At 43.7% G+C, this 24,997-nt stretch overlaps 1 protein-coding gene across 5 annotated transcripts in view; it reads left to right on the top strand.

Annotated features, from left to right (window-relative positions):
• Positions 1-1,837: 1,837 nt before the first annotated feature.
• The window catches only part of ADGRB1 (adhesion G protein-coupled receptor B1), a 460,553-nt gene continuing 437,393 nt past the window's right edge, over positions 1,838-24,997 (top strand). For all 5 annotated transcript variants that reach the window (XM_072151085.1, XM_072151084.1, XM_072151082.1 and 2 more), the window contains exon 1: positions 1,838-2,491. The gene's annotated coding sequence lies outside the window, so the exon portion shown is untranslated. The remainder of the gene's footprint in view (positions 2,492-24,997) is intronic.

Raw genomic sequence — 24,997 nt, 5'->3', positions numbered from 1 at the left:
GAGACAGTCACCACAGTGTGTAAATGCCTTATAGTGAGAGACAGTCTCTGCAGCGTGTAGTAGAGGAGTCACAGTAAAGAGGAGTCACAGTTGATGAGTCACAGTGCAGGCAGCAGGACAGAGGAGTCACAGTGCAGGGGAGTCACAGTGCAGGGGAGTCACAGTACAGAGGAGTCACAGTACAGAGGAGTCACAGTGCAGGGGAGTCACAGTGCAGGCAGCAGTACAGAGGAGTCACAGTGCAGGGGAGTCACAGTACAGAGGACTCACAGTGCAGGGGAGTCAAAGTGCAGGCAGCAGTACAGAGGAGTCACAGTGCAGGGGAGTCACAGTGCAGGGGAGTCACAGTGCAGGGGAGTCAAAGTGCAGGCAGCAGTACAGAGGAGTCACAGTGCAGGGGAGTCACAATGCAGGGGAGTCACAGTACAGAGGAGTCACAGTGTAGGCAGCAGTATAGAGGAGTCACAGTGCAGAGGAGTCACGTGCAGAGGAGTCACAGTGCAGGCAGCAGTATAGAGGAGTCACAGTGCAGAGGAGTCACGGTACAGAGGAGTCACAGTGCAGGGGAGTCACGGTACAGAGGAGTCACAGTGCAGGCAGCAGTATAGAGGAGTCACAGTACAGAGGAGTCACAGTACAGAGGAGTCACAGGACAGAGGAGTCACAGTGCAGGGGAGTCACGGTACAGAGGAGTCACAGTGCAGGCAGCAGTATAGAGGAATCACAGTGCAGAGGAGTCACAGTGCAGAGGAGTCACAGTGCAGGCAGCAGTATAGAGGAGTCACAGTGCAGAGGAGTCATGGTGCAGAGGAGTCACGGTGCAGGGGAGTCACGGTGCAGGGGAGTCAGTAGTGGGTTACAGACGATACAGTAGCAGCAGATGGGGTCAGGTGCTCTCCATTGCACTTCTCTTAGTTCTGACCTAAGCGCAGTGAATCTGACTTCATGCAAACAGCAAATTCCTCTGTGCTCTCTGTCTGTTGCCTCCTTCTCCCTCGTCTAAACACATAATGGTCTGCAATGAGCCGCAGAATGAGCTGCCACCACCCTGAGATGTCACCCGGCTCCTGCCCCTTTAAGGCTTGCCATTGATTCAGACTCCGAGCTTTTGGCTATAAAGGGACATCTGTCCTGAGCTTGGATGAGCTGAGATCTCGTTTCTGCATTTAACCCTCCATGAGCCCCAACTGCATAAGACGAGACAAGCGGCTGACAACCTGCTGAGCCCCTTCCCCAGTTATATGTCCCCTCCAGACCCTTCTACCCGGAGAAGAGCAGGGCTAATGCCAGCAGTGCCGTCCTCCTATGGCACACACATGTCTTTCTTTCTTAGCTACAGGCACAGCTCATTGGTTCTCTGTTGCTGAGATTTCCCGGTGTCAACTCGTGTTAGAAGCTTCAGGTGCAAAAAAGGGACAAAGAGAGAAAACCAAGGTGCCTATAAGGTGCGCGCGGCTGTGTGCAGTCACCATGGTAACCTCCGGCTTGTAGAGAACACTTAATCACACAGAGGGGGCTCGCTAAAGTAGAGGGGGCGCCGCGTCTTCCATCCCTTCCCACCATTAAAGTGTCCGTAACTCCCCGGCACTGGCAGATGTCTCCAGATCTTTCCCTAGTTATTATCCTGTAGGAAAGTTGTGGTGCGAGCACTGCGGTAAAAACACAAGAACGGGGGCTCTGACATCCTGCCCCCCAAATCACAGTGTCCGGAGTGGGAACGTTCATCCTGGGGATGGGAAAGACCTCCATTTGTCTTTGGGTTCTGCATCTGCCAAGAAGAGCCCCCAACCCCGATCCAGCAGCGGCATCATCCTCCTCCTCCCCATCCTCTACGGCTCGGAGCGGGGAGCAGTTATTGTGCGCTGAGTTTACTTTCCCTCCTGTGTGTGGCTGATGCATTTTATCCATGCCTCTCGCTCTGTCTCTGCCTTCCCTCCCTCCTCGGGTTTTCTCTCCGTTCACTCTCTCTTCCCCCCACACACACACATTCTCTCTCTCGCTCTCTTTCTCTCACTCTAATGTGTGATCTGGAAAGCTTATAAAAGCCTGATGTAATTCTTAATGCAGCCCCTGGCTACAAGGACTGGATCTAGATTCACAGAGTAGCGAAAAAAAAAAATAAAAGAGAGACTGAAGATACCAGAGAGACGGGCAAAGACATAGCGGCGGATCTTAAGCAAACAAACATCTCTCTCCGGGAAGCCAATTTTTTCATCTTGTCGAAGAGCTTGGGTGAATGTCTGCGGAGAAGACTTGGTGTCATTGGACGGAACGGTTTCTTTGGTTTGGGGATTTGCACCTGATTTTCATTTAAGGCTCTTCTTCTCCTTCCTAATATCTATTCCTTGTGAGGAGCACGTTCCTTGGGTTGAAGACTTTACACAAATTGGTCATTGTGCTGCTGAGGATATGGCTGGTACTGGGCTACTTACTTAACACCTGGAATTTGCTTTAGAAGCAGAAGAGGAAATCAAGCAGCAGAAAAGCCAAGGTAAGACCAAGTCTAGATTATTCTTGGATTAGTTGGATTTCAAGCACCGGTTTTGGCTTCTTGGATTTGGGCTAAGACGCCTCGAATCCTGTCAATGCCCCGGTTAGACGTTATCTTCTCATGGCTATGCAATGCACATTTCTCATTTTCTAGGAAAGTATCAACTTTTACTGTATATCCCTCATCTCCATCTCCATCCCCCACCTGATTCTCCAGGAGAAACAGCAACATATTTGTCCCGTCACGCGGAAAACCCGGGAAATTGGAGGAAAATAAATGTATGAATATTTGAGAAGGAGTATTATAGCGTCATAAATAAATCAGTCCTTCAATAATCCACCGTCCCAGCTGTAATATAGACTGGTGCATTGGAGAGACGGGGTCCCTGGGAGAGAAAGTTCTATCAACACAGTGGGTCGCCGGTAGACCCCTGCTACCGGAGCTCATGTTTGCACTATGGGAGTTGAGTTGATTAACCCAATGGGGGTTATCTTTCATGTTGACATTATTTTTTTCTAGGATTTGACGAGGATGTGCGCTACATGTTCCTCCACATTTGCCATGTTCTTACATTGTGCTGCTTATCATAATAGTGCCTAAACGTCTCTCTCCCCTAATAGATGAGCCGAGGTGCCTTCACCGCATTATTAAGGGCTGATTGTCTCTGTAATGACCTTTCATAGCTCCCTTAATCATTGCTTATCAGCCAAGACATTAGAATGCCAATGTATCCATTCTGCATCACTGATGCCTTAAATGTTACATAGGGCTCCGGCATCGCGACGTCTATGGCAAGACTTAATCAGGGTGGCTAATTATTAGGTAACCTTGTCTGAATCACCCAGCTCCTGGGAGCTAATGGAACATTTACTTCATTCATCTCAAGGTTTTTTTTTTTTCCTTTTCATATTTTCCAATCATAAAATTATCTGATTACGTTTCGAAAAAAAAAAAAAATCCCAGACTTTGTAATTTACTTATTAAAATGTAAATGGCATGGGCGTAAAAGGACAGAATATCAATGACTTCAGACTCATATTTGAGCCCAGGAGACAAGATGTGGTTGGACGTTCATAGGATTTAAAGAACCCCCCAAAGACCCTGTGGTTGAATGCTGGAGGCATCGAAGGTTCTCAGATCTGATAGAAGTGATGGGAAAATGGGGGATAAATTCTGGGGTTAGAGGTGGGTGGAAATATCTGGGGTACTTTCTATCTATAGGAGGTTGATACCCTAAATCCCATCAGAGATCTTGGCTCCTCGATCCCTACGATGACTTGTTGAGCAGGTCATAGCTGGAAGGAGCTGAAATTCATTAAAAAAAACCAAAAATTGAGTTGGTCTGGTCATTGATGACCACGTAGATGACCCCCTTATGATCAGTAATGGGATCTTCATGTATTGAGGGGTCAGGTTTTTCTCCCATTGGAGAGTTGACTAATAGCTCTGAGGTTTCCACGATCCGGTGCTATCCTACATTCCAAATGACTAATACACGATAAGCGATTTAGCCCCAGCAAAGGCGAGAAAATTTTCACTGTGAGTTTATGTCTTGTGATTGCACCTGGAAAGGCTGAGAGCTTTCCGAGATACGCTGGGATTTTCTGCTCTATTTTAAGCCCTAGAAATAAGGATTTTCCTCCCAACTCTTATAATTCAGGTTATTCCCAATTCACTATAATTGGCCGTTTTCCTACCTGGAAGCTTTAGTCCCTTAGGCTATTGACAGGTCCATGACGTCTGGTGGTGCAGGGGGTTATATGGTACCAGCCAGTGTCAAACTGTTCATTATTACTCAATGGGTCCATTGAAATGCAGAATTATTCCCCCATCGGCTGCCAAAATAGACAAATTTACATAAAGTCTCAATGGCATTGGAAGGCATCATGGCATTGATCGTGGCGAGGCTCGGAGCTGGAGATCATTTGCGATGCATCCATTTCTATTGAGCAATGTCATAACATTTACCCATGCAGCGTCTCTATATGGAGAGGAAGATGAAAAAAAGTCTTTGTAAATGGTGATTTTCGGGGTCATTGACCATAAAAGACTCCCTTAATTGAGTTGTGAGTGGGTGGGGAGGGCGCGCGGTCTCTGAGGCAGGCGTAGGCAGGGCATGCTGGGACTTGTAGTGGGGATTAGATCACATAGAGACGATTGTGAGGTCTTCATACTATCTCCCTCTATCTATTGGTCGGAGCCTCTTGTCTCGGGAGGCAGCTATTTAGTTTTCAATGGGGGGAATGAAATGATGTAAATCACCCTGGGATGATGAAATGTTCTCTTCTCTGAGAAGCGACAATTTGATCTCCGTCTCTCCCTCTCTAACATTGGCCCTGATGGATGTGGATAAAATCATTGGCATTCTGGGCCAGGGCTTGGAAATTGACATGAATGGTGATGCCGTGATTTAAGTCATCAGGAAGAAGTGATGTATTGTTGCACAATTTCAGCCTCTGATTATTAGCTTTGCACGTGGGGTTTGTGCTGGACGCTGCTAATTCATGTCACATTCTGCAGGATCGGGAGGGGGGGGGACATACTTGACGCCATGAAACCTAATGTATCCAAGACGCTGTGTGGCCACCAGTGCATCGCAATTTTACACTCTATTGTAAAGGGTTAACTAGACGCTGTGCAGATTCTTCATTAACCCTTGGGAAGAGAAGACGAGTCAATAACAGACAAAGAATAATCTAAGCTCAACACATTGGATATAATCGGAGGAGGATTATATTTCAGATTTTATTTATTATGTTATTTATTTGTACACATTTTTATATTATATGTTGTATTCTATATTATTTTGTTCTCGTCTGATATCTAAGCCTCCCGTAGCCCTTGATACAATATATTTCTACCTACATTCTATTTTTCCGGATTCTTACTCCACACATTGTATCTTGTTGTACCCGATTGTTACATTGTATTTCAGTCGGAGGAGGTTCTTGTGCATTTTTGCTTTTCCTTTGTATGTTTCCATTAGCATGAGATTGCACCTGTTGATATAATTACCCCCAAGCTATTTACTATTCGTAGCCGTCCTCCCCATTGACTAGCCCAGTGTATGATGTTGGTGCCTGCCGTACCCCCCATCGGAGCGTAGAGGGCACTAGATAGTCGCTTTCCAGCTTCTCTTGCAGAAGGATCGAGCTGCAAACTGTTCTTTACATCTGCGCTATAAACACTACACAAGAAGACAACACACAATAAAGCATCTCCGGGCGCCATGAGATGCCGGCAGCCGGTGGGTGCCATGCTCGAGGTGCCCATCGCTGTGCCACCAAAAGAGAGAGCAAAGCTAAAAATGAGGTGGCAGAGCTTCCAGCACGTTGCTACGCTACATATGTAAAGGTTAATCACCTCCATAAGCATGAGTGGGATCTGAAGTGTTTGTGCCATGCAGTAAAAGCTTTAACCTCTTCACTGTCGTCACCCTGCTCCTGGCTTTGGCGTCACCCCATATTAGTCATGTATTCATGTCTGACTAATGAAATATTTTAGGGAGACAATCTTGCGAGATGTCATCTATCTGCAAGATGCGACTACTTGCTTTGCTCTAGTGGGTATACTCATAGTTATCTTGTAGAAGGCAAAGAGTGCCCACGGTGCCCACGGTGCCCACTTACTGGAGGGGGGTTTTTGCTAGCGTTAATACTGGTGGCATGAAGACCTCTTGTGTAGAAGCTGAAATTAATATGAGACCCCTAAGAAAAAATGGACACTTCCCACATCCCAACACTCAAACACTCCTGCGTGGACCATGTCAATCCCTTCCTATTGATGACGGAAGGATGGCTTGATCCTTGAGTTGGATCCCAATGTTCTCCTCAGATAAATCTACCTATAGAATATCCTATAAGTGTGTGTACAGTCAGGACCGATGACCCTATATCTGCCCAGATACATGTAAAGGGAAGTCAATTGTCCTCTGTCCATTGCTGTTGGGGATAAAAAAAAACCTAATTGTTGGCGTTGACTGTAACCAATTCATAGTAACTGGAGGCTAAACATACAGCGGGCTGCAGGGGAGCCGAGGAGCTTCTACATGACCAGTGCAAGTCATCAGATGTTCAGTGAATCATCTGCTATTAAGAGCCTACATTGTGTATTCAAAGCCCTTGCATGTTCTCCTGGATCTAAGAAAGGTTCATCTAGAGACTTCCCATCTCTATGTGAAGTTACCTCCAGGGCTGGATAATAGATCATCTCAGCCAGGAGTAAGAATACCACCGTGCGTGGTCAGGTCATAGGACTTGTTTATCGATCCTATACCATGAATCTGTCCCTACTGGTCAAATGTTGGAGAGCCGCAAGATACAACGATCAGCTACAATAGAGGAAAGTTCTAAGGAATGAAAAAATTCCTGTTTTTGACTATGACAACGCTGGTAGAAAGATAACTTCACACAACAGGGGACGTTATGAATGTCCCGGTACTTGGTCACCCTTGATGTTTGGTCAGCGAACATCTCAACGCAAGGGATTAGATGCAAATACTAAAACAAAGCTTTAAGAATTTGATGACCATCTTCAAGACAAAGTACTTTCTAAGTCCTACTCGTGCCCAAAGTATCTATACTCATTAGATGAATGTTGGATCAACCCATTAGTTCTATTGGACTGGCCAACAATCTAATGTTCATGGTGGTGACCAATGGGCCAAAATCCAACAGCCTCATCCTTCTGTCCGTCATATCTGCCAACAGGGGAGGGTGGGGACAACCCCATAGATATTAGATGGTTGGACGCTCCGTTCCCATCATTGAAGGATCATGCAAATTTTATGAACATGTTTAAAGGGGACCTGTCACCCAATTTATCGGCACTAGGAGATGTTACTAAAGTGCGCAGCTCCTAGTGCTTGATCAAACGCCGCAGTGTTAGAGTGATAGCGTTACTGGAAACCTCCGATACCACTATCTAACACTGCGGCGGGGTACAGTGTAATTGTCGGACAGCTCGCAAAGCTGTCCGACATATTCATGAGGGGGCGGTTGGGGCGTGGCTAGGGGCGGTGACTGCCGCCTAGCGCGCAGCAGTCACTGCCGGCCTATGGAGCGAGTGGGGCGGTCCGGGGAAGAGGCAGCGCCTCGGACCGCCCCCTCATGAATACATCGGACAGCTTTGCGAGCTGTCCGATGATTACATTGTACTCCGCCGCAGTGTTTGATAGCATTACCGGAGGTTTCTGGTAACGCTATCACTGTAACACTGCGGCGTTTGATCAAGCACTAGGAGGAGCGCACTTTAGTAAGCAGCTCCTAGTGCCGATAAATTGGGTGACAGGTCCTCTTTAAACATGTCCATAAAATTTGGATGATAAAATCCAAAAAATTTTGAAGGATTATATTGTCCAATATATTTAACTGTTCTACCCTGATTTATGAAAAAAGCATTGACAATCAGCCTATAAATGGCAGCGGTGGGATCATGGATGGGGATCATGGCGTGAACTTGATATCCAAACCCCCTCTAGCTGTTATACTCCCCCCAAGCATCGCTTTGTCTGTGCTCGGTCTGAGGGCTCCAATCTATGGAGTAAAATAAAAAGAATAAATGTGAAATATTAATAAATAATATGATGTCACGTTCTCCGGAGAATACATTTAATTGGCGATGTTTGCCGTTAATTAGAGGAAACATACAATCAGTCTTACACGGCTTTGTGGTCTTGAACTTTAGGGAATATCTAATTAACATATACAGTTGTGGCCTTGTTTATGGAAAGTTTTTTATCCCATATGATGCACGGATGAAGTGGAGTGTATTGAAGCATTGCGGGGACCACCAATTAATAGCAACGAGGTCCTGCAGTTACTGTCTGATGGAAATAAGGGTCTTCTCGGTGTCTGTAAATACAAGGGTGTCTGATCCAGATGTCCCATCGGTCTTGGCAGTTTTTGGATGGACTTTGTCTCTTGACTAGTGGTTCCTGGGGATAGAGATATGTTAGTTTGGTAGGAGAGCCCCTTTAATAAGGTCACATGGTGTAATATGACGGCTGAACATCTACGACTCTTAGAAATTAGAAGACCCTTATAAATCTCCTGGTTCCCCAGCTTCTCCTGGAGACCTTTAAGGACATTGTCTAAAATTGTGAAGCAAGTGACCGATCGAGGGCAGAGCTGTCACTCGCTACTCATCTAATCAGAGCGATCCTCCGAAATGATGGCTTAAAAAAAAAGATTGCAACAACAATATATGGTGGAATTGCCTATAATTGCCTCTGAGAGGTCTCAGGAGTGGAGCCCAGATCACTAGCGGGTGTCATCCATCTTACTTACTTATAACTGCAACCGTTTACAATGAATCAGCTTTTCTCCTCCAGAAAATTGTCATTTTTGGTCTGTGTCTGTAATTGCAGCTCCATCCCAATTACTAAAGTACAAGTATGCTGCAAAACAAAAAAACAACAAAAAAAAAAACCTTCTAAAAAATTTGGCTCTAGACTATGTAGGGTAACTGGAGAAAACCTATTCTATCCATCTCCAATCCTCCTTGGCCTCTCTTCCTGTCGACTGTAGGATTTGAGCAGCATATTATATTGGTGAGGATCCTCAGGGGCGGAACCAGATCACAGACACAATAATGAGGCTTACAGATCTTACAGAAGTCTAGGGTCCAAAGAGTCTCATTTACAATTTCAATTTTGATATTCTTTGTTTTTTTTTCAAGTTAATAAACAATCTTTATGAATCCCCAGACCCTTCCTGGCTGGTTAGTGTAAGATTAGAAGGATCCTCTGGGGTGTGGCCAGACTATAGACATTATAGTAGAGCCAACAGAATATTAAACAACTAACATTGGAGATGACTTTAGGACCAATGTATTTCCTATAGGAAAAACTGAAAATCTTAGATACTCTTAGAACATACGGATATCTTTCTTATGCCACAATGAAAAATATCCTAATGAATCTTATGATACAAGGTGACCATTTCAAGAGTTAATAAATATATGTATTGACTTGAGAACACAGCACTCTATATACATTCCTCCTACACTCTCTGGCTGTCTGCCGTAGGATATGACTGGTAGATTACATTTTCAGAGGATCCTCAGGGGCGGGGCAAGATCACATACACCGCTTGAGGATGACTTTAGAACCAATCAGAGCCAATCAATAATACAGGCACAGGCACAATAATGAACTATGAGATCCAGTAGAAGACATTCCAACTTTAACATGAACTATTACTTACCATAAGGATCTCTTTCTTATGCCACGATGACAAATATCCTAATGAATCTTATGATACAAGATGACAACCTCAAGAGTTAATAAATATATATTATATAATTATATATGTCTACCGTAGGATATGAATGGTAGATTAGATTTTCAGAGGATCCTCAGGGGCGGGGCAAGATCACATACACCGCTTGAGGATGACTTTAGAACCAATCACAGCCAATCAATATTATAACAGAACCCTACACAAACAAGAATTACTTAGTACAATTCAATGTATAGAAAATGAAAGCCCAAAAAATTTAGTAAAAAAATTTTGTAAAAATGTATCTTTCTATAATTACAGAAAAACATTCGGAATAACCCAATCCTTTCCCCAGAGGGGACACTTCCAGCTTTCACCCTCCACTGGAGGGAATGGACATGTAGCATTGATATATTATGTTTTCAGGACAAAATATACGAGGCGCATGAAATCCAATTCTGCAGCCGGGATGTGTCCTTGACTAATTTAATAAAAATATCAATTCCTCAAAATCAATAACACTAATAATAAAATAATCCCGAGTTCACCGCCATAAAATATCCATATGAATGCGGCCGCGGCTATTTCAAGGTTGGCTTCACAATCAGATTTTTTTTTTTTTTTGGATCATGGAAATTCTGAACTCATCGACTTCCCAGGAATACAAAAAAGCTTCCCATTCACAGTATCAGAGGATTAAAGTCGTGTGTCTTGTGTGTCTTGTGTATTTTGTGTATTTTGCGTCTGACAAATGTGAAAACTCTACAATTTTAAAGGGGTTGTCCATAACATGAAAAAAAAAGTGCATTTACTCCACCAAATCAGCGCCACTTGTCTCCTCAGGCGATGACTGGTACTGCAGCTCTTTTACAGAAATAAGGACTGAACTTGTGCTGGTTCTAGGGGAAAATACACATTCCTGTCATCAGGACAAGTCATGTTGCACTGGCAAAATCTGCAGTTTTTTGAAGATCTTCGGGTATTGGAGCCCCCAGTCTTCAGCTGAGCAGCGTGATAGACTGTAGTAATCTTGCAAATCTTGTTGTTTATTGGGGTTCCCAGGCATCGGACCCCCAGATATCAGTTGATTGTCATGACAGATCATATTGTCCTGGAATAGTCTGAGCTTGTATTGGGGTTCTCATGTGTAGGAACCTCTGTGATCAGTTGATTGAAATGACAGTTCGTGTTGCTGATTTCTTGGGGGTCCCAGGTGTGAACCCCCCTCTAATCCATTCCTCCATATTCCTAAGCAGGTCCCAGGTGTTGGACTCCCTTTGTTCAGTTGATTGGTGCATAGATGTGTTTTTGGGGTTCCCAGGTGTGTGATTAATTGCCCCTTAAAGGGTTTCCTGAGAAATTCCCTTAAAGGGGCACAAGAAAATCTGTTCTAAATAACTGAAATCAAACCCACAACCCCCCAATGTAACAGAATAAGTAAGTGCCCCCTCCGTCAGTGTTAACCACATTCTCCGTGACTATAAAGAGCAGTCCGTCCCCAGATTTCCGTCTTCTTTCTGCTGTTTATTAATATTTATTTACCACTCGCTCGGAATCTCCCAGGAATATGTAAGCAATTTCTCCTATTGAGGAAATAGGACTTGAAGAGCAAGATTGGATAATTCTACCCTCCGGCATCCACCTCCATAGAAATAAAGCATCGCTATAAATCAACAATTTGCCATGTAGACTCGAGGTGTATTCACACTCTATATCAATCCAGCCAGACCCCGACATCCAGCGCTGACAGATCTAACCTGAAGGGAAAGAGAGGAACGATACAATGTATCCAGTAATGAGAAATAGCAGACACTAGTGATGGATAGGCTGTATTCTCAGTGATGGCACCGCTGCTCTCTAGTGATGGATAGGCTGTATTCTCAGTGATGGCACCGCTGCTCTCTAGTGATGGATAGGCTGTATTCTCAGTGATGGCAGCGCTGCTCTCTAGTGATGGATAGGCTGTATTCTCAGTGATGGCACCGCTGCTCTCTAGTGATGGATAGGCTGTATTCTCAGTGATGGCACCGCTGCTCTCTAGTGATGGATAGGCTGTATTCTCAGTGATGGCACCGCTGCTCTCTAGTGATGGATAGGCTGTATTCTCAGTGATGGCACCGCTGCTCTCTAGTGATGGATAGGCTGTATTCTCAGTGATGGCACCGCTGCTCTCTAGTGATGGATAGGCTGTATTCTCAGTGATGGCACCGCTGCTCTCTAGTGATGGATAGGCTGTATTCTCAGTGATGGCACCGCTGCTCTCTAGTGATGGATAGGCTGTATTCTCAGTGATGGCACCGCTGCTCTCTAGTGATGGATAGGCTGTATTCTCAGTGATTGCACCGCTGCTCTCTAGTGATGGATAGGCTGTATTCTCAGTGATGGCACCGCACCTCTCTAGTGATGGATAGGCTGTATTCTCAGTGATGGCACAGCTGCTCTCTAGTGATGGATAGGCTGTATTCTCAGTGATGGTATCGCTGCTCTCTAGTGATGGATAGGCTGTATTCTCAGTGATGTCACCGCTGCTCTCTAGTGATGGATAGGCTGTATTCTCAGTGATGGCACCGCTGCTCTCTAGTGATGGATAGGCTGTATTCTCAGTGATGGCACCGCTGCTCTCTAGTGATGGATAGGCTGTATTCCCAGTGATGGCACCGCTGCTCTCTAGTGATGGATAGGCTGTATTCTTAGTAATGGCACTGCTGCTCTTTAGTGATGGATAGGCTGTATTCTCAGTGATAACACCGCTGCTCTCTAGTGATGTATAGGCTGTGTTCTCAGTGATGGCACCGCTGCTCTCTACAGATGGATAGGCTGTATTCTCAGTGATGGTACTGCTGCTCTCTAGTGATGGATAGGCTGTATTCTAAGTGATGGCTCCGCTGCTCTCTAGTGATGGATAGGCTGTATTCTCAGTGATGGCTCCACTGCTCTCTAGTGATGGATAGGCTGTATTCTCACTGATGGCACCGCTGCTCTCTAGTGATGGATAGGCTGTATTCTCAGTGATGGGGCCGCTGCTCTCTAGTGATGGATAGGCTATATTCTCAGTGATGGGGCCGCTGCTCTCTAGTGATGGATAGGCTGTATTCTCAGTGATAGGGCCGCTGCTCTCTAGTGAGGGATAGGCTGTATTCTCAGTGATGGCACCGCTGCTCTCTAGTGATGAATAGGCTGTATTCTCAGTGATGGCACCGCTGCTCTCTAGTGATGGATAGGCTGTATTCTCAGTGATGGCACCGCTGATCTCTAGTGATGGATAGGCTGTATTCTCAGTGATGGCAACGCTGCTCTCTAGTGATGGATAGGCTGTATTCTCAGTGATGGCACCGCTGCTCTCTAGTGATGGATAGGCTGTATTCTCAGTGATGTATCCGCTGCTCTCTACTGATGGATAGGCTGTATTCTCAGTGATGGCACCGCTGCTCTCTAGTGATGGATAGGCTGTATTCTCAGTGATGGCACCGCTGCTCTCTAGTGATGGATAGGCTGTATTCTCAGTGATGTATCCGCTGCTCTCTAGTGATGGATAGGCTGTATTCTCAGTGATGGCACCGCTGCTCTCTAGTGATGGATAGGCTGTATTCTCAGTGATGGCACCGCTGCTCTCTAGTGATGGATAGGCTGTATTCTCAGTGATAACACCGCTGCTCTCTAGTGATGGATAGGCTGTATTCTCAGTGATGGTATCGCTGCTCTCTAGTGATGGATAGGCTGTATTCTCAGTGATGGTATCGCTGCTCTCTAGTGATGGATAGGCTGTATTCTCAGTGATGGTATCGCTGCTCTCTAGTGATGGTTAGGCTGTATTCTCAGTGATGGCACCGCTGCTCTCTAGTGATGGATAGGTTGTATTCTCAGTGATGGCACTGCTGCTCTCTAGTGATGGATAGGCTGTATTCTCAGTGATGGCACCGCTGCTCTCTAGTGATGGATAGGCTGTATTCTCAGTGATCCCACCGCTGCTCTCTAGTGATGGATATCCTGTATTCTCAGTGATGGCACTGCTGCTCTTTAGTGATGGATAGGCTGTATTCTCAGTGATAACACCGCTGCTCTCTAGTGATGGATAGTCTGTATTCTCAGTGATGGTATCGCTGCTCTCTAGTGATGAATAGGCTGTATTCTCAGTGATGGCACCGCTGCTCTCTAGTGATGGATAGGCTGTATTCTCAGTGATGTATCTGCTGCTCTCTAGTGATGGATAGGCTGTATTCTCAGTGATGGCACCGCTGCTCTCTAGTGATGGATAGGCTGTATTCTCAGTGATGGCACCGCTGCTCTCTAGTGATGGATAGGCTGTATTCTCAGTGATGGCACCGCTGCTCTCTAGTGATGGATAGGCTGTATTCTCAGTGATGGTATCGCTGCTCTCTAGTGATGGATAGGCTGTATTCTCAGTGATGTCACCGCTGCTCTCTAGTGATGGATAGGCTGTATTCTCAGTGATGGCACCGCTGCTCTCTAGTGATGGATAGGCTGTATTCTCAGTGATGGCACCGCTGCTCTCTAGTGATGGATAGGCTGTATTCCCAGTGATGGCACCGCTGCTCTCTAGTGATGGATAGGCTGTATTCTTAGTAATGGCACTGCTGCTCTTTAGTGATGGATAGGCTGTATTCTCAGTGATAACACCGCTGCTCTCTAGTGATGTATAGGATGTGTTCTCAGTGATGGCACCGCTGCTCTCTACAGATGGATAGGCTGTATTCTCAGTGATGGTACTGCTGCTCTCTAGTGATGGATAGGCTGTATTCTAAGTGATGGCTCCGCTGCTCTCTAGTGATGGATAGGCTGTATTCTCAGTGATGGCTCCACTGCTCTCTAGTGATGGATAGGCTGTATTCTCACTGATGGCACCGCTGCTCTCTAGTGATGGATAGGCTGTATTCTCAGTGATGGGGCCGCTGCTCTCTAGTGATGGATAGGCTATATTCTCAGTGATGGGGCCGCTGCTCTCTAGTGATGGATAGGCTGTATTCTCAGTGATAGGGCCGCTGCTCTCTAGTGAGGGATAGGCTGTATTCTCAGTGATGGCACCGCTGCTCTCTAGTGATGAATAGGCTGTATTCTCAGTGATGGCACCGCTGCTCTCTAGTGATGGATAGGCTGTATTCTCAGTGATGGCACCGCTGATCTCTAGTGATGGATAGGCTGTATTCTCAGTGATGGCAACGCTGCTCTCTAGTGATGGATAGGCTGTATTCTCAGTGATGGCACCGCTGCTCTCTAGTGATGGATAGGCTGTATTCTCAGTGATGTATCCGCTGCTCTCTACTGATGGATAGGCTGTATTCTCAGTGATGGCACCGCTGCTCTCTAGTGATGGATAGGCTGTATTCTCAGTGATGGCACCGCTGCTCTCTAGTGATGGATAGGCTGTATTCTCAGTGATGTATCCGCTGCTCTCTAGTGATGGATAGGCTGTATTCTCAGTGATGGCACCGCTGCTCTCTAGTGATGGATAGGCTGTATTCTCAGTGATGGCACCGCTGCTCTCTAGTGATGGATAGGCTGTATTCTCAGTGATAACACCGCTGCTCTCTAGTGATGGATAGGCTGTATTCTCAGTGATGGTATCGCTGCTCTCTAGTGATGGATAGGCTGTATTCTCAGTGATGGTATCGCTGCTCTCTAGTGATGGATAGGCTGTATTCTCAGTGATGGTATCGCTGCTCTCTAGTGATGGTTAGGCTGTATTCTCAGTGATGGCACCGCTGCTCTCTAGTGATGGATAGGTTGTATTCTCAGTGATGGCACTGCTGCTCTCTAGTGATGGATAGGCTGTATTCTCAGTGATGGCACCGCTGCTCTCTAGTGATGGATAGGCTGTATTCTCAGTGATCCCACCGCTGCTCTCTAGTGATGGATATCCTGTATTCTCAGTGATGGCACTGCTGCTCTTTAGTGATGGATAGGCTGTATTCTCAGTGATAACACCGCTGCTCTCTAGTGATGGATAGGCTGTATTCTCAGTGATGGCACCGCTGCTCTCTAATGATGGATAGGCTGTATTCTCAGTGATGGTATCGCTGCTCTCTAGTGATGAATAGGCTGTATTCTCAGTGATGGCACCGCTGCTCTCTAGTGATGGATAGGCTGTATTCTCAGTGATGTATCCGCTGCTCTCTAGTGATGGATAGGCTGTATTCTCAGTGATGGCACCGCTGCTCTCTAGTGATGGATAGGCTGTATTCTCAGTGATGGCACCGCTGCTCTCTAGTGATGGATAGGCTGTATTCTCAGTGATGGCACCGCTGCTCTCTAGTGATGGATAGGCTGTATTCTCAGTGATGGTATCGCTGCTCTCTAGTGATGGATAGGCTGTATTCTCAGTGATGGCACCGCTGCTCTCTAGTGATGGATAGGCTGTATTCTTAGTAATGGCACTGCTTCTCTTTAGTGATGGATAGGCTGTATTCTCAGTGATAACACCGCTGCTCTCTAGTGATGGATAGGCTGTATTCTCAGTGATGGCACCGCTGCTCTCTACAGATGGATAGGCTGTATTCTCAGTGATGGTACTGCTGCTCTCTAGTGATGGATAGGCTGTATTCTAAGTGATGGCTCCGCTGCTCTCTAGTGATGGATAGGCTGTATTCTCAGTGATGGCTCCGCTGCTCTCTAGTGATGGATAGGCTGTATTCTCACTGATGGCACCGCTGCTCTCTAGTGATGGATAGGCTGTATTCTCAGTGATGGGGCCGCTGCTCTCTAGTGATGGATAGGCTGTATTCTCAGTGATGGGGCCGCTGCTCTCTAGTGATGGATAGGCTGTATTCTCAGTGATAGGGCCGCTGCTCTCTAGTGAGGGATAGGCTGTATTCTCAGTGATGGCACCGCTGCTCTCTAGTGATGGATAGGCTGTATTCTCAGTGATGGCGCAGCTGCTCTCTAGTGATGGATAGGCTGTATTCTCAGTGATGGCACCGCTGATCTCTAGTGATGGATAGGCTGTATTCTCAGTGATGGCAACGCTGCTCTCTAGTGATGGATAGGCTGTATTCTCAGTGATGGCACCGCTGCTCTCTAGTGATGGATAGGCTGTATTCTCAGTGATGGCACCGCTGCTCTCTAGTGATGGATATGCTGTATTCTCAGTGATGGCACCGCTGCTCTCTAGTGATGGATAGGCTGTATTCTCGGTGATGGCACTGCTGCTCTTTAGTGATGGATAGGCTGTATTCTCAGTGATAACACCGCTGCTCTCTAATGATGGATAGGCTGTATTCTCAGTGATGGCACCGCTGCTCTCTAGTGATGGATAGGCTGTATTCTCAGTGATGGTATCGCTGCTCTCTAGTGATGGATAGGCTGTCTTCTCAGTGATGGTATCGCTGCTCTCTAGTGATGGATAGGCTGTATTCTCAGTGATGGCACCGCTGCTCTCTAGTGATGGATAGGCTATATTCTCAGTGATGGGGCCGCTGCTCTCTAGTGATGGATAGGCTGTATTCTCAGTGATAGGGCCGCTGCTCTCTAGTGAGGGATAGGCTGTATTCTCAGTGATGGCACCGCTGCTCTCTAGTGATGAATAGGCTGTATTCTCAGTGATGGCGCAGCTGCTCTCTAGTGATGGATAGGCTGTATTCTCAGTGATGGCACCGCTGCTCTCTAGTGATGGATAGGCTGTATTCTCAGTGATGGCACCGCTGCTCTCTAGTGATGGATAGGCTGTATTCTCAGTGATGGCGCCGCTGCTCTCTAGTGATGGATAGGCTGTATTCTCAGTGATGGCACCGCTGCTCTCTAGTGATGGATAGGCTGTATTCTCAGTGATGGCACCGCTGCTCTCTAGTGATGGATAGGCTGTATTCTCAGTGATGGCACCGCTGCTCTCTAGTGATGGATATGCTGTATTCTCAGTGATGGCACCGCTGCTCTCTAGTGATAGGCTGTATTCTAAGTGATGGCGCAGCTGCTCTCTAGTGATGAATAGGCTGTATTCTCAGTGATGTATCCGCTGCTCTCTAGTGATGGATAGGCTGTATTCTCAGTGATGGCACCGCTGCTCTCTAGTGATGGATAGGCTGTATTCTCAGTGATGGCACCGCTGCTCTCTAGTGATGGATATGCTGTATTCTCAGTGATGGCACCGCTGCTCTCTAGTGATAGGCTGTATTCTAAGTGATGGCGCAGCTGCTCTCTAGTGATGGATAGGCTGTATTCTCAGTGATGACACCGCTGCTCTCTAGTGATGGATAGGCTGTATTCTCAGTGATGGCACCGCTGCTCTCTAGTGATGGATAGGCTGTATTCTCAGTGATGGCACCGCTGCTCTCTAGTGGTGGATAGGCTGTATGCTCAGTGATGGCACCGCTGCTCTCTAGTGATGGATAGGCTGTATTCTCAGTGATGGCACCGCTGCTCTCTAGTGATGGATAGACTGTATTCTCAGTGATGGTACCACTGCTCTCTAGTGATGGATAGGCTGTATTCTCAGTGATGGCGCCGCTGCTCTCTAGTGATGGATAGGCTGTATTCTCAGTGATGGCACCACTGCTCTCTAGTGATGGATAGGCTGTATTCTCAGTGATGAGATAACCTCCTCGATAATGGATCATTGTCCTTCCATGCTTTCCTTATCCACATTACCCTTCAGTTCTCTTCCTATGACATTATCTCATGGAGCAGGTCACTGCCCTGTGCACAATCATCTCACTCTTCTTCCGCTGTCACATTCAGGCTTCATTATTCTATGACTATTGTAAGTTCAGTGATCTGTAGGAATACAGCGCAGCCTCCATATCTTTGGACTATTGTCAGGCATAGAGAGTGGGTCACGTCTCCAGAACAAAGAGACCGGAACCATCTCTGCTGGGACTTGTGGTATATGAGTAAGTTATGACTGGCGCTGTGCACATCTCACCGCTGTCCTGCGTTACGTCTGGTCCTGCCGACATCCAGCTGGAGACGTCATCTATCAGAGTTTCTTCAGTTCCTCCGGGCAGAGGGGGAGTACTTGCCATTTATCCTTGTAGACAGGTCCAGCGAGACGCCCTTTTGTATCTGCCACCAGTGGCCCGATCTTAGGGTTCTCTTTCCATAGCGCAGTGACTGCTCCGAGTTCAGGATGTAATATAAATATTTACCATTACCCCACGAGAGAAATCAGCCATCACTGGCTCCGCCCCTGAGGAGCGAGCAGCATTATTTATACTTTCTACACCCAGGACATCCTGTTCCTTTCCCAGCAGGTCCACACTTTATCTACAGTAAGTCGTCACCTTGTCCGAACCCAACCAACTCATACCCAGGATGTCAAGGAGGACACGGAGGTCGTAGCTTAAATATGGACTAAATTTAAAAAAAAATATTGCAGAGTATTTACTCTACTAATCTAGCTGTATCTCTAGGCTTTACATGACTTGATGTCATGTAGTACCTTGCCTGGAGGTAAGTACCCCCAGGAGTTCTCAAAGGAAGAAGTCCCCACACCCCCTGATCTGTTACCTATAGAGGTCCGGAAGTTCCTAGTGGCCATGGACTGTAGACTATAGAGCAGGAGGGACAGACCCCACAGGATCCTTTCAGGGACCGTATTCCGCTGCACGACCAATTTATATTGTGGAATGAAGAGAAGAAAATATTTGTGACTCCATTTTCAGATAAATCTGCTCTTCATGACGCGGCCGCAGTCTCCTTCCATTACACCGTGATATATTTTATGCAGATGGATGGCGGCTTTTTACTCCACGTAAAATATGATTTGTCAAATTAAGATGAACAGAGAATTGAGAGGATTCAGCAACAGGAACCAAAGATTTACAAATATACAAAGCTTATGTCTCAGGAAAAATCACCTGTAACGCCAGGAGCATTAACGAAACAGGGAAATCCTACAATACTTACCTGTCTTATAGCGGTTATATCATAGGGGCAGTATTATAGTAGTTATATCCCTTCACATAGGGGCAGTATTATAGTAGTTATATTCTTGTACATAGGGGGCAGTATTATAGTAGTTATATTCTTGTACATAGGGGGGCAGTATTATAGTAGTTATATTCCTGTACATAGGGGGCAGTATTATAGTAGTTATATTCTTGTACATAGGGGGCAGTATTATAGTAGTTATATTCCTGTACATAGGGGGCAGTATTATAGTAGTTATATTCCTGTACATAGGAAGCAGTATTATAGTAGTTATATTCCTGTACATAGGGGGCAGTATTATAGTAGTTATAGTCTTGTACATAGGGGGCAGTATTATAGTAGTTATATTCTTGTACATAGGAGGCAGTATTATAGAAGTTATATTCCTGTACATAGGGGGCAGTATTATAGTAGTTATATTCCTGTACATAGGGGGCAGTATTATAGTAGTTATATTCCTGTACATAGGGGGCAGTATTATAGTAGTTATATTCCTGTACATAGGGGGCAGTATTATAGTAGTTATATTCCTGTACATAGGGGGCAGTATTATAGTAGTTATATTCTTGTACATAGGGAGCAGTATTATAGTAGTTATATTCCTGTACATAGGGAGCAGTATTATAGTAGTTATATTCTTGTACATAGGGGGCAGTATTATAGTAGTTATATTCTTGTACATAGGGGGCAGTATTATAGTAGTTATATTCTTGTACATAGGGGGCAGTATTATAGTAGTTATATTCTTGTGCATAGGGGGCAGTATTATAGTAGTTATATTCTTGTACATAGGGGGCAGTATTATAGTAGTTATATTCCTGTACATAGGGGGCAGTATTATAGTAGTTATATTCTTGTACGTAGGGGGCAGTATTATAGTAGTTATATTCCTGTACATAGGGGGCAGTATTATAGTAGTTATATTCCTGTACATAGGGGGCAGTATTAAAGTAGTTATATTCCTGTACATAGGGGGCAGTATTATAGTAGTTATATTCTTGTACATAGAGGGCAGTATTATAGTAGTTATATTCTTGTACATAGGGGGCAGTATTATAGTAGCTATATTCCTGTACATAGGGGGCAGTATTATAGTAGTTATATTCCTGTACATAGGGAGCAGTATTATAGTAGCTATATTCCTGTACATAGGGAGCAGTATTATAGTAGTTATATTCCTGTACATAGGGGGCAGTATTATAGTAGTTATATTCTTGTACATAGGGGCAGTATTATAGTAGTTATATTCCTGTACATAGGGGGCAGTTTTATAGTAGTTAAATTCTTGTACATAGGGGCAGTATTATAGTAGTTATATACCTGTACATAGGGGGCAGTGTTATAGTAGTTATATTCTTGTATATAGGGGGCAGTATTATAGTAGTTATATTCTTGTACATAGGGGGCAGTATTATAGTAGTTATATTCCTGTACATAGGGGGCAGTATTATAGTAGTTATATTCCTGTACATAGGGGGCAGTATTATAGTAGTTATATTCTTGTACATAGGGGGCAGTATTATAGTAGTTATATTACTGTACATAGGGGGCAGTATTATAGTAGTTATATTCCTGTACATAGGGGGCAGTATTATAGTAGTTATATTCCTGTACATAGGGGGCAGTATTATAGCGGTTATATTCCTGTACATAGGGGGCAGTATTATAGTAGTTATATTCCTGTACATAGGGTGCAGTATTATAGTAGTTATATTCTTGTACATAGGGGGCAGTATTATAGTAGTTATATTCCTGTACATAGGAGGCAGTATTATAGTAGTTATATTCCTGTACATAGGGGGCAGTATTATAGTAGTTATATTCTTGTACATAGGGAGCAGTATTATAGTAGTTATATTCTTGTACATAGAGGGCAGTATTATAGTAGTTATATTCCTGTACATAGGGGGCAGTATTATAGTAGTTATATTCTTGTACATAGGGGGCAGTATTATAGTAGTTATATTCTTGTACATAGGGGGCAGTATTAAAGTAGTTATATTCCTGTACATAGGGGGCAGTATTATAGTAGTTATATTCTTGTACATAGAGGGCAGTATTATAGTAGTTATATTCTTGTACATAGGGGGCAGTATTATAGTAGCTATATTCCTGGACATAGGGAGCAGTATTATAGTAGCTATATTCCTGTACATAGGGAGCAGTATTATAGTAGTTATATTCCTGTACATAGGGGGCAGTATTATAGTAGTTATATTCCTGTACATAGGGGGCAGTATTATAGAAGTTATATTCCTGTACATAGGGGGCAGTTTTATAGTAGTTAAATTCTTGTACATAGGGGCAGTATTATAGTAGTTATATACCTGTACATAGGGGGCAGTGTTATAGTAGTTATATTCTTGTACATAGGGGGCAGTATTATAGTAGTTATATTCCTGTACATAGGGGGCAGTATTATAGTAGTTATATTCTTGTACATAGGGGCAGTATTATAGTAGTTATATTCCTGTACATAGGGGGCAGTTTTATAGTAGTTAAATTCTTGTACATAGGGGCAGTATTATAGTGGTTATATACCTGTACATAGGGGGCAGTGTTATAGTAGTTATATTCTTGTACATAGGGGGCAGTATTATAGTAGTTATATTCTTGTACATAGGGGGCAGTATTATAGTAGTTATATTACTGTACATAGGGGGCAGTATTATAGTAGTTATATTCCTGTACATAGAGTGCAGTATTATAGTAGTTATATTCTTGTACATAGGGGGCAGTATTATAGTAGTTATATTCCTGTACATAGGAGGCAGTATTATAGTAGTTATATTCCTGTACATATGGGGCAGTATTATAGTAGTTATATTCTTGTACATAGGGGGCAGTATTATAGTAGTTATATTCCTGTACATAGGGGGCAGTATTATAGTAGTTATATTCCTGTACATAGGGGGCAGTATTATAGTAGTTATATTCTTGTACATAGGGAGCAGTATTATAGTAGTTATATTCTTGTACATAGAGGGCAGTATTATAGTAGTTATATTCCTGTACATAGGGGGCAGTATTATAGTAGTTATATTCTTGTACATAGGGAGCAGTATTATAGTAGTTATATTCTTGTACATAGAGGGCAGTATTATAGTAGTCATATTCTTGTACATAGGGGGCAGTATTATAGTAGTTATATTCCTGTACATAGGGAGCAGTATTATAGTAGTTATATTCTTGTACATAGTGGGCAGTATTATAGTAGTTATATTCCTGTACATAGGAGGCAGTATTATAGTAGTTATATTCCTGTACATAGAGGGCAGTATTATAGTAGTTATATTCTTGTACATAGGGGGCAGTATTATAGGAGTTATATTCCTGTACATAGAGGGCAGTATTATAGTAGTTATATTCTTGTACATAGGGGGCAGTATTATAGTAGTTATATTCCTGTACATAGGAGGCAGTATTATAGTAGTTATATAACTGTACATAGGGGGCAGTATTATAGTAGTTATATTCTTGTACATAGGGGGCAGTATTATTGTAGTTATATTCCTGTACATAGGGGGCAGTATTATAGTAGTTATATTCTTGTACATAGGGGGCAGTATTATAGTAGTTATATTCCTGTACATAGGGGGCAGTATTATAGTAGTTATATTCCTGTACATAGGGGGTAGTATTATAGTAGTTATATTATTGTACATAGGGGGCAGTATTATAGTAGTTATATTCCTGTACATAGGGCGCAGTATTATAGTAGTTATATTCTTGTACATAGGGGGCAGTATTATAGTAGTTATATTCTTGTACATAGGGGGCAGTATTATAGTAGTTATATTCTTGTACATAGGGGGCAGTATTATAGTAGTTATATTCCTGTACATAGGGCGCAGTATTATAGTAGTTATATTCTTGTACATAGGAGGCAGTATTATAGTAGTTATATTCCTGTACATAGGGGGCAGTTTTATAGTAGTTATATTCCTGTACATAGGGGGCAGTATTATAGTAGTTATATTCCTGTACATAGGGGCTAGTATTATAGTAGTTATATTCTTGTACATAGGGGGCAGTATTATAGTAGTTATATTCCTGTACATAGGGGGCAGTATTATAGTAGTTATATTCCTGTACATAGGGGGTAGTATTATAGTAGTTATATTATTGTACATAGGGGGCAGTATTATAGTAGTTATATTCCTGTACATAGGGCGCAGTATTATAGTAGTTATATTCTTGTACATAGGGGGCTGTATTATAGTAGTTATATTCTTGTACATAGGAGGCAGTATTATAGTAGTTATATTCCTGTACATAGGGGGCAGTATTATAGTAGTTTCCTGTACATAGGGGGTAGTATTATAGTAGTTATATTCTTGTACATAGGGGGCAGTATTATAGTAGTTATATTCCTGTACATAGGGGGCAGTATTATAGTAGTTATATTCTTGTACATAGGGGGCAGTATTATAGTAGTTATATTCTTGTACATAGGGGGCAGTATTATAGTAGTTATATTCTTGTACATAGGGGGCAGTATTATAGTAGTTATATTCCTGTACATAGGGGGCAGTATTATAGTAGTTATATTCCTGTACATAGGGTACAGTATTATAGTAGTTATATTCTTGTACATAGGGGGCAGTATTATAGTAGTTATATTCTTGTACATAGGGGGCAGTATTATAGTAGTTATATTCTTGTACATAGGGGGCAGTATTATAGTAGTTATATTCCTGTACATAGGGGGCAGTATTATAGTAATTATATTCTTGTACATAGGGGGCAGTATTATAGTAGTTATATTCTTGTACATAGGGAGCAGTATTATAGTAGTTATATTCCTGTACATAGGGGGCAGTATTATAGTAGTTATATTCCTGTACATAGGAGGCAGTATTATAGTAGTTATATTCCTGTACATAGGGGGCAGTATTATAGTAGTTATATTCTTGTACATAGGGAGCAGTATTATAGTAGTTATATTCCTGTACATAGGGGGCAGTATTATAGTAGTTATATTCTTGTACATAGGGGGCAGTGTTATAGTAGTTATATTCCTGTACATAGGGGGCAGTATTATAGTACTTATATTCTTGTACATAGGGGCAGTATTATAGTAGTTATATACCTGTACATAGGGGCAGTATTATAGTAGTTATATTCTTGTACATAGGAGGCAGTATTATAGTAGTTATATTCTTGTACATAGGGGGCAGTATTATAGTAGTTATATTCTTGTACATAGGGGGCAGTATTATAGTAGTTATATTCTTGTACATAGGGGGCAGTATTATAGTAGTTATATTCTTGTACATAGGGGGCAGTATTATAGTAGTTATATTCTTGTACATAGGGGGCAGTATTATAGTAGTTATATTCTTGTACATAGGGGGCAGTGTTATAGTAGTTATATTCCTGTACATAGGGGGCAGTATTATAGTAC

Source organism: Engystomops pustulosus, chromosome 5 (genome assembly GCF_040894005.1).
Source record: "Engystomops pustulosus chromosome 5, aEngPut4.maternal, whole genome shotgun sequence".
Lineage (NCBI taxonomy): Eukaryota > Metazoa > Chordata > Amphibia > Anura > Leptodactylidae > Engystomops > Engystomops pustulosus.
This window is presented reverse-complemented; position numbering and strand designations above follow the sequence as displayed.